The sequence below is a fragment of the Plecotus auritus genome (genome assembly GCF_963455305.1).
Source record: "Plecotus auritus genome assembly, chromosome: 2".
NCBI classification, from domain to species: domain Eukaryota; kingdom Metazoa; phylum Chordata; class Mammalia; order Chiroptera; family Vespertilionidae; genus Plecotus; species Plecotus auritus.
In genome coordinates, this window is record NC_137771.1 from 11269237 (window position 1) to 11281981 (window position 12745).

General features: G+C 48.9%; 1 pseudogene across 1 annotated transcript; it reads right to left on the reverse strand.

The window, feature by feature from the left end:
- Window positions 1-7229: 7229 nt before the first annotated feature.
- On the reverse strand, window positions 7230-8252 carry LOC308241548 (glyceraldehyde-3-phosphate dehydrogenase-like; annotated as a pseudogene). Its single transcript has one exon. The product of its transcript is annotated as a glyceraldehyde-3-phosphate dehydrogenase-like (transcript).
- Window positions 8253-12745: the final 4493 nt, after the last annotated feature.

A 12745-nucleotide genomic window follows, 5' to 3' on the forward strand; every position in this document is an offset into this window, starting at 1 on the left:
GAGGGATCGATGTGAGAGATCTTTGCAGCTCAGAGTGATTGCACGAGGCAGCAAGAGGGTCCACCCTGACAGTCTGACTCCATTGTGTTGATGAACACACGTAGTATTTACAGACAACCAAGAAGGGACCATAGAGGAGAAGCAGTTGGCAGTTGCAGGGGTGATGGCTGTTTTTCATGCATGTTTGGGGCACGTGGATGGCGATTTTTACCAATATGTGCTGTGCACTGGACTGAAGAAAGGTTGATGGAGAGCTGGTGTAAAGGATGGAGAGTCGAGGATTTGCTGGAGGAACTGTCCCGAGCCTGCCCTGGGGCCATGCTAGTGAGGCTTTCCAGCCCCCAGGCAACTCCAGAGAGTTTACTGGTCACCCTTTGACTCAACACAGAGCCCGCGGACCCCATGACTTTCCCCCGGTTTCTTAAAAATGCCCGGCATCCTGTTTGGGCAGGTGTACGCCGCCTTTGGAGGTGGCTACACTCGGAGGGTAGACCAAATTCATCCCGGACTCCCTCTTCGTGGGTCTCAAGAGAACTTGACTCCTGGCCTGGCCTCTCTGAGGGCAGAGTCCTTGGAGATCCACCATGGCCTTGGCCTTCACAACCAGATGTCAAAGTTAACCTTGATGCTGGTTCTATGGTTTGTCTTCTTCTTCTTCTTTCTTTTATTTTTTTTCATAATAGCTTCTTATTGGTTTCAGAGAGGAAGGGAGAGGGAGAGAGAGATAGAAATATCAATGATGAGAGAGAATTATTAATCAGCTGCTTCCTGCATGCCCCCCACTGGGGATCGAGCCCGCCACCTGGGCATGTGCCCTGACCAGGAATCAAACCGTGACCTCCTGGTTCATAGGTCGATGCTCAATCACTGAGCCACACCGGCTGGACTATGTTTTTTCTTCTTGTCATTGGTTCTGGAAAGGACTTCAGAAGTCCACTGGCAGCTCAGCCTCTGAACCCACCCAGACAGACCCTCTCTGAAGGTCTCCTGTAAGGGAGATGCCACTGATTCTCTTGGGAACCTGTCTCCCTGTGGACAACAAGCTCCTCTTGAAAAGCCCTGAGGCGAAGGCGGCCTGTCGGGAACATACTGGCCTGTTCAGTCCTCCCTGAATGTCCCCTTTATGGAAAGCAACTGCACAACGTGTATCAAAAGCTTTAAAATAGCTTCAGCCCACATAGTTTCCTAATAAATTATTCTAAATAAACAACTGGACAACTGCATAAAGAGGCCCTTACAAGATTGTATGTAATAAAGAAAAATGACAAATGAGCTCTGTGTTAACTGCAGGAATTTACATGTATGTTGGTAAATCCACCCCGCATAATACAATGCATCCATTAAAAATCAAACTTGGCTTGGGAGACTATTGAATGACATGGAAAAATACAATATAGTATAAAGTAGTAAAAAAGCACATCATAAAATAGTATGTTTAATTTAGTCATATTTTTTAAGAATAGAAAAATATAGAAAAAATTTGGAAATATGCAGCAAGATCTTAATAGTGGTTATCTTTGGGGTGTCATATGCCTTCGTTGTGACAGCTGCATTTTCAGAGGGTTTACAATGGATATATAATTAATTTAGTTTTAACTTTTTAATTACACCAGGAATGCATGACAACAGACTCCTGGTGAAATATTCAAGCAAAAACACATAAGGCCAACAGCACCTTTAACCGGGCCTCCCCTGGTGCCCTCCCCTCCCAGTGTGACCACTATCAGAGTTTAATGTCATTTTTTTTTTAGTCCTTTCCCTATGTGTTTTGCGTGGATATGAGAGTATTTAGACATATGTAGAGTTCTTAGTTTTTGGATTTTTTTACATAATTGGTATCCTAACGTAGGTACTGTGCAGATATGTAACTTGCTTCTTCACATACTCATAGACAGGAGATCTTTTCATGTTGGTATAAAGAGATCTACTCAGTCATTTTAACTGCTGTGTGGAATCTATAGAATGGATGGACCACATCTGTCCACCTACCCACAGCTGATGGATATTTGGGTTGTCCACAGTTTCTGACCGATACAAACACTGACGCAGTGAAAACGCTAGTCTGCGCTTGTGTGCATGCAGGTGCACACGCATTACTCCAGGGGAGAGTCTCAGTCAAGGCCATAGGCACACACGCTTTCAATTTAAAGAGATAACCCCATGCCAGGCCAGTGTGGCTCAGTGGTTGAGCATTGACCCTTGAACCAGAGGTCATGGTTTGATTCCCAGTCAGGGCACATGCCCGGGTTACAGGCTCAATACTCTGTAGGGGGCTTGCAGGAGGCAGCCGATCAATGATTCTCATCATTGATGTTTCTATCTCTCTCTCCCTCTCTCTGAAATCAATAAAAACATGTTTTTTTTAAAAATAGATAAACTCAAAATACTCTCCCAGTGATATCTGCCTCTTGATTTTCCCACTAACATTATTTAAGTTTCTCTAAATGTTTACCAGCACTGAACCTCTTCGATAATAAGGGGGAAACAGGATTATCATATGTCTCCCCATTTAAACTCCCACCACCTGAGCATCCTCCAACGGGTCCGGCAGCCTTTCTGTCCCACCTCCAACACCCAGGAGCAGAGTTCTGCACCCAGTGCCCTGAGTGGCTGGTGTCATGTGTTACTGTCACGTCTAACAGCTGGGTGGGGAGGGGCGGGGGGGGGGGCTGCAGATGAGAGGGGTGGTCCCAGAAATGTGAGAATCATCTTCCATCACCAAACACTAGTCACACACTATTGGCTCTACCTCCAAGATAAATGTCCAATTGGTCTACCTCGTCTGTCTTCATCACCCCCATTCCAGATCCAGCCGTCCTCACCCACCACAGGAACCCCGAGGTTGTCCGCCATTGTGCCCCGCTTCCGCTCTTGTCCTTTCAACCTCCCAGTGGGTTCACCCAACAGCCAAAGCAATTGTTCTTGAAAGGTAATGCCGATCACATGCTCCCATGCTCACACACCTCCTGCCACTGCCTGCTGGACTGGGAATGACCCCAGCCTCTTTCCCTGCCCGCAGAGCCCTGTGCCAGCTGACCCCACCTGCTCTCTGACCTCACCTCCACTCCCCCTTGCTGTCCACAGCCCCGGCTCCCTTCCACCCCACGTGGACCCCCAGCCTCCATGCCTCAGGACCCTTGCCCAGGCCATGCCCTCTGTCGAGGGCTTCCTTCTTCCCAGGCTGTTTCGTGCTCATCTTTCAGGTCTTGGCCTAAATGCCATGCAATCGGCAATGGGTCCTCCCTTCCCCACCTCGTTCTGGTTTTCCACCTGCTGCCTTCACAGCACCTGTCACAACCGAAACTGAGAAGCTAATCTGTGTGGTGGTTTCAGGTATTTCAGGTCCATCTTCCCACCAGATGGAACCCACGAGGGCAGAGACTTGTCCATCTTTTCTGCTCTTTATCTCCAGCACCGAACAGTGCACAATGCACAGCAGATGCTCAGGGAGGAAGGAAGGGATGGATGGATGGATGGATGGATGGATGGGACACCCCAGGAAAGAGGGAGGAGAGACAGCCTGCTCCGGGAAGCCTTGGTCAGGCAGGAGCCCCGGGAGGCAGGGGTTACCAGGAGATGCTAAGACGATGAACATCTATTGTCACCTGCTGATTGTTTGCTGTTCTGTGTTGCAATTCTCCCCGTGACCCCAAATCTCAGTCAACCCTGTGCTGCTCAGGTGTGTGACACCCTGAGAAGGAGGGAAAGGGAGATGGGGCTGCGCCTGAGAATCCTTGGTGATTTGGGCGAGGAGGGGACCCCACAGGGCCCCACGGTGGGGACTCATTGGGGGGGAGAGTGGTCCCACGGGGCTAGAGGAACTTGGTGGTTCCATTTTCCTACCAAATTCACCATCTAAATTTTCAAAGGAAAAGAATATTAGAAAAATATCAGAAAGGACACAAGAGAAGGGTTACTCCTTCTGGGAGGAAAGGCGGGGTACAGGGGAACAAGCCCGACCTTGGGGCTCAGCTACGTTTGGGGTTGGTTCCAGGTCCTCCTCTGCATCTCCGTTCCCTCGTATGTAAAGTGGGCATGGCAATCACTGTTCACATCTGGTGTCAACAGATTACGGGAGATAACACATCTCTAAGGCACTTGGCATTAGCTGCCACGCTTTTTGCCTTGTTCACAGCACGTGGACGAAGGGAAGGCGCAGGTGCAATGCCAACAGCAGGGACCTGAGTGTTTGCATGGGAGGGCCAGCTCCCTCCCAGACCCGGAAGAGCCCTGAGCTTGGTAAAAACTCTGCTTTAATGTCACCGTTTTGAAATCCTTAATTTTTGAACAAGGGACCCTGCATTTTCATTGTTCACTGGGCTCCGCAAACTAAATTATGTAGCCAGGGTGTGTGTGTGTGTGTGTGTGTGTGTGTGTGTGTGTGTGTGTGTGAGAGAGAGAGAGAGAGAGAGAGAGAGAGAGAGAGAGAGAGGATGCTGGGGGCGCTCAATGAAGAGATGTTCTCTTCAATGAAGCGATATTAGCTGATGGCAAAGACACCCCAGTCAATACCCACCCCACCCCTGAGCCAGTCCCACACTCCAACAAGCTGAGACTTCACTTCACAATAGCCCCTCTCAGCTCCAAAATCAACAACCAAAACCACCCCTCCTCGCCTTTGGGCTGTTCCCCAAACACCCCCACATCCACAGGCCAAGGCCCAACACCCTGCCGTGCCAGGTGTGGGCTCCCTGCAGATTTTCCCAAGGACTCAACCAGCCCAGAGGCTGTTCGCTGGTCATTTCCATACACCAGGCACGCGATCTGATCACTCCCCAAAGCTGCCCGTGCCACCCTGTGTGCATCCTAAACGAGTCTTTACCACCTGTTCTCCCTGGGCCAGATGGGGAGCCCCCTGGGGCCAGCCTCCTCTCTGTGTCCCTAAGGCTGGGTGCAGGGCTTAGAACACAGTAGGTGCTCAATGAATGCTTGCTAAAGTCAGGTATGCACGCGTCCCACACACATTTATTATCTAGAGGCGAAGATGGTCACCAACAGGTTAACATAAAATAAAGCAACTCAAGAAGTTTACAGACTGAGCGAGAATTTGAGTCTCGCCAAGATTTGGACCCTTCCTACCTTAGGCCATGCCTTCTGCAGGCTGGGACTCCCACCGCGGAAACGGACGCTTCAGGTAGGTGCTCACCGACCCGCTCAAAACAGGGCATGCAGGAGGTGGAGTGGAGGGGCCCTGACAATGGGGAGACCGTGGTGGGCCGCTCCCCTCCCTGCACCTCACTTCCCCCTTGGCCAGACGAACGCCCTGGATTAGGGCTGTGCAATCCAATATGGTAGCCACTAACTTGAAATGTGGCTAGGACTTGAGGAACTGAATTTGAAATTTTATTTCTTTTTAATTAATTTTAAAAACTGATATACAAGTTAGTCATTGGAGAATTTTTAAGTACATTTGGAACAACTTGGGTATGGGAAACTATTTTCTTTCCTTGCAAATTTGATAAAATATAAACACTGATCAAGTACTTCTAAGGAAAGTTTAGATTTTGGACTAAGATGTTCTCTCAGTATGAAATACAGATTTCAAAGACTTAATATGAAAAAGGAATGTAAAATATCTCATTAATACTTATTATTTTGATTATATATTGAAATGGTAATATTTTAGATTTATGGGGTTAAATAAAATACATTATTAAAATTAATTTCACCTGTTTCTCTCTTTTATTTTTCATTTTTAATGTGAGTACCAGAAAATGTAAAGCTACATTTGTGGCCCACATTCTACTTCTCTTGTATGGCACTGGATTATGGAATCTCTTCCTTTATTTAATATTCTGACATTCTACAAATCTACGCCCTTCTGATGCTGGCTAACTCTTTAATTCTCCGGGTTTCCTTATCTGGCATTACACCCTTCCTCATTCCATTCTTGTGTTGGCACCTTGATTTTCCAAAGGAAAATTACTTCATGGAGACTAATCTTTGCCCCCAGCTATAGGGTTGGACATATGACCAAGGCCTGGCCAATCAGAGGAGAGCACCCTCCCTTTGACCACAGTGGTTGGTTCAGGCATGACACATGACTACCAGGCAGAGCCAATGAGACCCCATTTGACTGAAAGATTGGAAATGAGTGGACTTTCCCCAGGAGTTGCTAAGGGATTAGGATGGAAGCCCAGACCTGCAGGCAGCCAGCTTGTCCCTGTGAGAGAACAGCCTTCCTGACAAGGAAGCCAACACAGAGGAAAAGAGAATCAAGAGTGAAGAGAGTCCAAGCCTTGTATCCGAAGCCAGGAACTATCCCTGGGCTTTTACATTAGGAAAAAATATATATCCTTTTAGTTTCAAATTGGAATTCCGTCCCCTGAATCTTGACTAATACATGAGCACATGGTTAGCCCATTAACCCCAGCTCAAGTGATCATGTTCAAACACCGGTGGGCTGCCCTCAACCCTCTCATCTGTGTGGATCTGGCCCCTTCCCTCTCTCTCCCCTCTGCCTTGAAACCCATTCTGTTTTTGTTTTTGTTTTTGTTTTCTGTTTGTTAATCCTCACCCGAGGATATTTTTCCCCCCATTGATTTTTAGGGAGAGTGGAAGAGAGAGGGAAGGGCAAAGAGACATATCAATGTGAGAGAAACACATTGACTGGTTGCCTCCTGCATGAACTCTGACCAGGGCCCAGGCCAGGGGAGAGCCTGCAAGCAAGGTTCATGCCCTTGACCAGAATCAAACCCAGGACCCTTTGGTCCGCAGGTGGATGCTCTATCCATTGAGCCAAACCAGCTAGGGCATGAAACCCATCCTGCCTACTGTTCTCCCCAGCCTATTCTCGCATGGCCACTCTCTAGCCCTCTCATCAGCCAGAACAACTTGCCTTCTTGCATTTCCACACACCATTCCAACTGCTTGGAAAACCCGTTCCCTCTCACCCCTCCCCCCACTTTTCCCCTCTACATCATAGGACCTGGCAAACTCCTCATCTTTCAAGCCTCAACTACTCTTTTCAATGTCACCAATAACCTCTATGTTGCTAATTCAAGGCTTACTTCTCTGTCCAGCTCCTACATAACTTCTTTTTGGGGGGTGGAGGGGTACAGTGAACTTTATTGATGGTACATGACAAGGTAGGGCTCCCTAAGACCCTCCCCTTCTTCAGGTGGTCTGGGATGGATACTGTGGTCAAGAGATTCTCAGTGTGTTGGGGGATTGATCTGGTCAGTTGAAGGCCTCTCTTCCTCTTGCTGGGCTGGTGGTCCAGGGGGCTCTTACTCCTTAGAGGCCATGTGAACCATAAGGTCCACCACCCTGTTGCTGTAGCCAAATTCATTGTCATACCAGGAAACGAGCTTGATAAAATGATCATTGAGGGTAATGACAGCCCCAGCATCAAAGGTGGAGGAGTGGCTGTCACTGTTAAAGTCGCAGGAGACAACCTGGTCCTCATCTTGCCCAGGATGCCCTTGAGGGGGCCCTCTGATGCCTGCCTCACTACCTTCTTGATGTCATCGTATTTGGCAGCTTTCTCCAGGTGGAAGATCAGATCCACAACCGACACATTGTGGGTGGGGACACAGAAGGCCATGCCAGTGAGCTTCCCATTCAGCTCAGGGATGACCTTGCCCACAGCCTTGGCAGCGCCAGTAGAGCAGGGATAATGTTCTGGGCAGCCCCTCGGCCATCACACCACAGCTTCCCAGAGGGGCCATCCACGGTCTTCTGGGTGGTGGTGATGGCATGGACTGTGGTCATGAGTCCCCCCACAATGCCAAAGTTGTCATGGATGACTTGGCCAGGGGGGCCAAGCAGTTGGTGGTGCAGGAGGCATAGCTGACAATTTTGAGGGACTTGACATACTTGTCATGGTTCACACCCATCACAAACATGGGGGCATCTGCACAAGGGGCAGAGATGATGACCCTCTTGGCTCTGCCCTTCAAGTGAGCCCCAGCCTTCTCCATGGTAGTGAAGACACCGGTGGACTCCACAACATACTCAGAGCCAGCATCACCCCATTTAATGCTGGCAGGATCTCGCTCCTGGAAGATGGAGATGGACTTTCCATTGATGACAAGCTTCCCATTCTCAGCCTTGACTGTACCTTTGAACTTGCCATGAGTAGAATCATACTGGGACATGTAGACCATGTAGTTGAGGTCAATGAAGGAGTCATTTATGACAACAATATTTACTTTGTCAGAGTTAAAAGCAGCCCTGGTGACCAGGTGCCCCATACAGCCAAATCCATTCACTCCGACCTTCACCATCGTGTCTCAGGGTTGTGGCTGGCACTGCACAGGAGAGGCTGTCTGATGAACAGGAGGAGCAGAGAGCCTCCTACGAAACTCCTTGACGATGTTCTACACAATTGACTATCCCCACCTTCTTGAAAGGTTTCTCTTGGTTTCCATAATAACGTATTCTCTTCCTCCTACTTCATTGACCACTCCTTCTCAATCTCTTCGTTCGTTCGTTCATTCATTTATTGATTCATTTATTCATTTTTTTTATGTGTTCCTGCCACAAGCATTTACTAAGAGCCCACTGCTTGCTAACCCCTTTGCCAGGCAGTAGGCATTCAACAGAACAAAGCCCTGCCCATGGAGGTTACATTCTAGGGCAAGTCTTTGTGGATGCTCCACCTCAGCTCAGACTCTAAGTGTTGCCATGTGCTGAGGCCCCTCTAGTCTTTTCCATCTTATCTGTCTCCTGCTTTAAATTCCATCCATGGTCGATGAGTCCCAAACGTCTATCCCTAGACAGGGCTGTTTCTCCTGAACTCCAGATGCCTATATCCAACTGCCTGCTTGATTTAACCACTTGGATAACTGCAAGCTGTTCCCAGTTTAATATGTTGAAAACAGAAATATTTATTCCACCCCCCTTAGCCTAAACCTGCTTCTCCACCTGCCATTCTCCATCTCAGTGAATGGCACCACCATCCACCCAGTTGTTCAGGCTAAAACCCGGGAGTCATCCTGATTCCTATCTTTTCTTCTCACCCCAAAACCAATCTATCAGCTTGTTCAGTCAGCTCTACCTCCAAAATGTACTCGGCAACTGTCCACTTTCTCTCTTTCCTCCTGTCACCCTAGTCCGGGCCAGCATCACCCATCCCTGGACTCCTAGAATGACCTTCTCCCTGGCTTCCTGGCTTCCGTGCAAGCCCATCACCACCATTATTCTTCACACCATAGCGAGAGTGATCTTTTCAAAGTGTAAATCAGATCATGTCATTCCTCCCCTTAAAACCCCGACAAACAGCGTGGGAGAAGATATCTGCAACATGTATAAAAGACAATGGATTAGTAACTGGAAAATAGAAACAACTCTGACTAATCGATTAGACAAAGACAGCCTTCTAGAAAAACGGACAAGGAGTGTGAACAGACAATTCACAAGAGAAGAAACGCCAAGAGCCAATAAATACAAAATTACATGTCTAACCTCACTAGTAATCATGGAAATGCACATTAAAACGAGTTACCATTTTACACCCAAAACATTGTCAAATTTTTAAAAGGCTGACGATATCAACTGTTGGCAAGGACACAGAGAAACGGAACGTTCAGACGCGACTCGCGGTCATATAAATCAGGAGGCCAGCTTTGGAGAGCCACCTGGCAACTTCTTATGTCGAAAATGAGCACAGCCATCGGCCCATCAGCCCCCACTTCAGAATCAGTCTTAATAGTGAAAAAAACAACAACAACAGGATACAACCTAAACATCTGTCAATAGGAGAGTGGATAGATAAAATAGGATGTCTACATTCCTGTCATTCCACATAGCAGTTAAAAATAAATTAACTAAGTGAATTCAACATCTATCACGCCTGGTCAAATGAAAAAAAAAAAGCAGTCATAACAGACATGTGCATGCCGCTTCTACATATGCAAATTTAAAATTCTCACCTTAAGAAGAAAAACGCTTCCCTTTTCCCTCAGAGTAAAATGCTAATTTCTACCCCGGACCCCAAGGTCTATGTGATCTGGCTCTTGCCCGGCTCTCTAACTCCATCTCACACCCACACCAGCCTCCTCGGGTGTTCCTCAAGCACCAGTTTGCACCCCCACCTCAGGGCCTGTCTATTAACTGTTCCTTCTGCCCGGCACTTCCCGCAAAGCAGGCTCCCCATCACCTCCAGATGTTCTGTGTGTTGACTGATTTGCTTGCTTATTTCTTTGTCTCTCCCCACTAGACTCTAAGCTCTAGGAGAGAAGAAACCTGGCCTTTCTTGCTGAGTGGTATGTCACCAGTAGAAAGCATTTCCTAAGAGCTCAATGAATGCTTCTTGAGTGACTGAATGGGGCTTCCTCCAGGAAGCCTTCCCTGAATGTCTAGACTCAGAGACATTCCTTAACTCTGTATTTCTACAGCCTCCTGGCTCGGCTCTCTCAGCAATTTTCCCACTATGATTCAGGAGCTCTTGACCTGGGGTTCTTGAACGGATGGCAAGGGACTCCATAAACATCCTAAAAGTGTAGGCCCAATTTCATGTGCTCACTACATTTCCTAGGGAGTTTCCACCATATTCTTAAAGGGGTCTACGCCACAAACACACAACGTTTTCATAACACTGCTGCTGCAGTTGGGTTATAATTTGACCAGGTCCTCCACGCTGTAGGCTGCTTGAGGGCAAGTCGGGCACTGTTTTCCAAAATGCCAGTGCGGTGCCTGGCATGTCATGGGAGAATCTCAGTGACATCTGGAACGAATGACTAAGTGAATAAATGCAGCTTTTAGAGCCTGGATACCAGGCTCATTTTCACTCTCAGACCCCTTGGTCACTCATCAGAACGAGCACAGACTGGAACAGACAGGGAACAGAAAGCTGGCCTCAGAGCCAGGAAGGCTAAGCTCCCAGGCGGCCAGGACCCCGGACAGGGCTCTCCTCTTGCTCACCCTGAGCCCAGAGATGCTGATCCCTTCGTTACCAGTTTTTCACCCTGGAAGCTGGCTGCGCCCTCCTCTCCCGCCGCCTCACCCCGGAAGGTGAGGCAGCTTTGGTCCCAGAGGTGTATCAGCTGGGATCGATGCAATCGCCAGGCTCAGGCAGCCCCATGGAAACCCCACAACAAGGCACCAAAACAGAGACCAAACCCTTTCTGGGGAAGTCAAGGTTCGAGAAGGGGTGCCTCCTCACCGGTGAGTTAGGAATCTAGACATTCCGGCCGGGCCAACTGGGCAAGGGGTGTGGGACACTCGGCCTCATTCCATATAAAGAAGAAACCCCAAGCTCCAGGATCCATCCCATTGGCCATGTGGCCAGAGTCTTTCTCAAGGCCCCTGGATTACGTGCTCCTCTAAGAAGTTCATGAATGAAGTCCAAGCAGGCTGAGCCTTCAGGTGTCATGAGGAATAATATTTAATAATACTGTCGGCTACCATTGGACATGATCTACATTTCTACAAATTTAATCCTCACAATCCACCAAGGAACCCCATTGGACAGAAGAAGAAACTGAGGCAGGAAAGGCCAAGGAGCTTCACTAGGCCCTTCAGCCAGCAAGTGGCAGGGCTGAGATTCAAACCGGTCACCTGATCCCTATGACCTTAACCTCCACGCTAGAGCTGCCGAGTATGGAGCCCAAAGTTGGTCACACGGGGCTACCCACTGGTTATATTGAGGCCGCATAGCCTGGCAGGGGAACCACCAGCACTTTCTCCATTTTAAAGATGAGTAAACAGAGAGTCAGAGAGGCTAAGTAATCTGCCCAAGGTCACACAGCAAGGCAAGTAATGGCAGAGACCCACGCCCATCTGACTCCAACATGTTGGCTCTTAACCCCTGCCTGGAACTGTTTTCCCTAAGCGGGCTGGGCTGGTGTGGCCACTCTCACCTCCCCACCCCTCCCCATTCCAAGTCCAGAGTGTAATGAAGTCATTTGCTAGGCTGAATTTCCAAGACACAAAGCAGCATTTAAAACAATGACTAGTAAAAAGTCTGAGCTTGATAACTAAACGTATGAATGAGTAAATGAATGAATGAGTGAATTAGTGAATGAATGAGCTACTGAATGTATAATGAATGGATGAATGAATTTCTCCTGACTACAGTCTCTCTTCTCAGAGGAGAGAGTCTGCGATTCCCTGAGAGAGTCAGACCCAGGCGCCCACCAAACATTCTCCCATGGCCGGAGAAGCCTCCGTATTAGGTACAGGAGATGGGCTCACGTGTGTTCCTGGAGGACTAGCCTTGTCCACAGAGCATGTTGTACACATGTTCTCATGATTTCCCCCCACAGCCACCGTGGGAGATGTGCTACTCTCCCACTGTACATGAAGAGCCTGCAGTGCAGAGAGGGCACGTCCTGTTGTCACGCAGGAACAAGTGACAGAGTGGGGGTCACGGCAGACCCCTCACCCCTTCTCCTCCAGCCTGTCCCTGCGTAGAAGGTCCGAGACAGAATTACAGGATTGCCAGAAGTTTGTCCAAATCTACAGGCCAACAGGTCAGCGAGCAGCATCCATTTAGAGGGAAATGGAATGGAGGCAAAGACATTCCAGGGGCTGTGCCCAGAGTCCCAGTCAGATGGTCCGACCAGGCCAGGAGACTTCAGAGAGCTGCATGGAGGGCCCCCAGGTAGGGTCAGGCCAGAGACAGGCAGAATCAGCGGCGACACCCAGGGTTGGCAAACAGGCAGAAGCCCAGCCAGAGGCAGCCCCGGGAACCTGGGAGGGGGGGAGGGGGGAAGAATCAGCAATGGGCCCCCACCTGCCCTTCTGCTCACCCCTCCTGGTGGGCACAGGATCCTCACTGGGGAAGCCAGATGCCAGATAA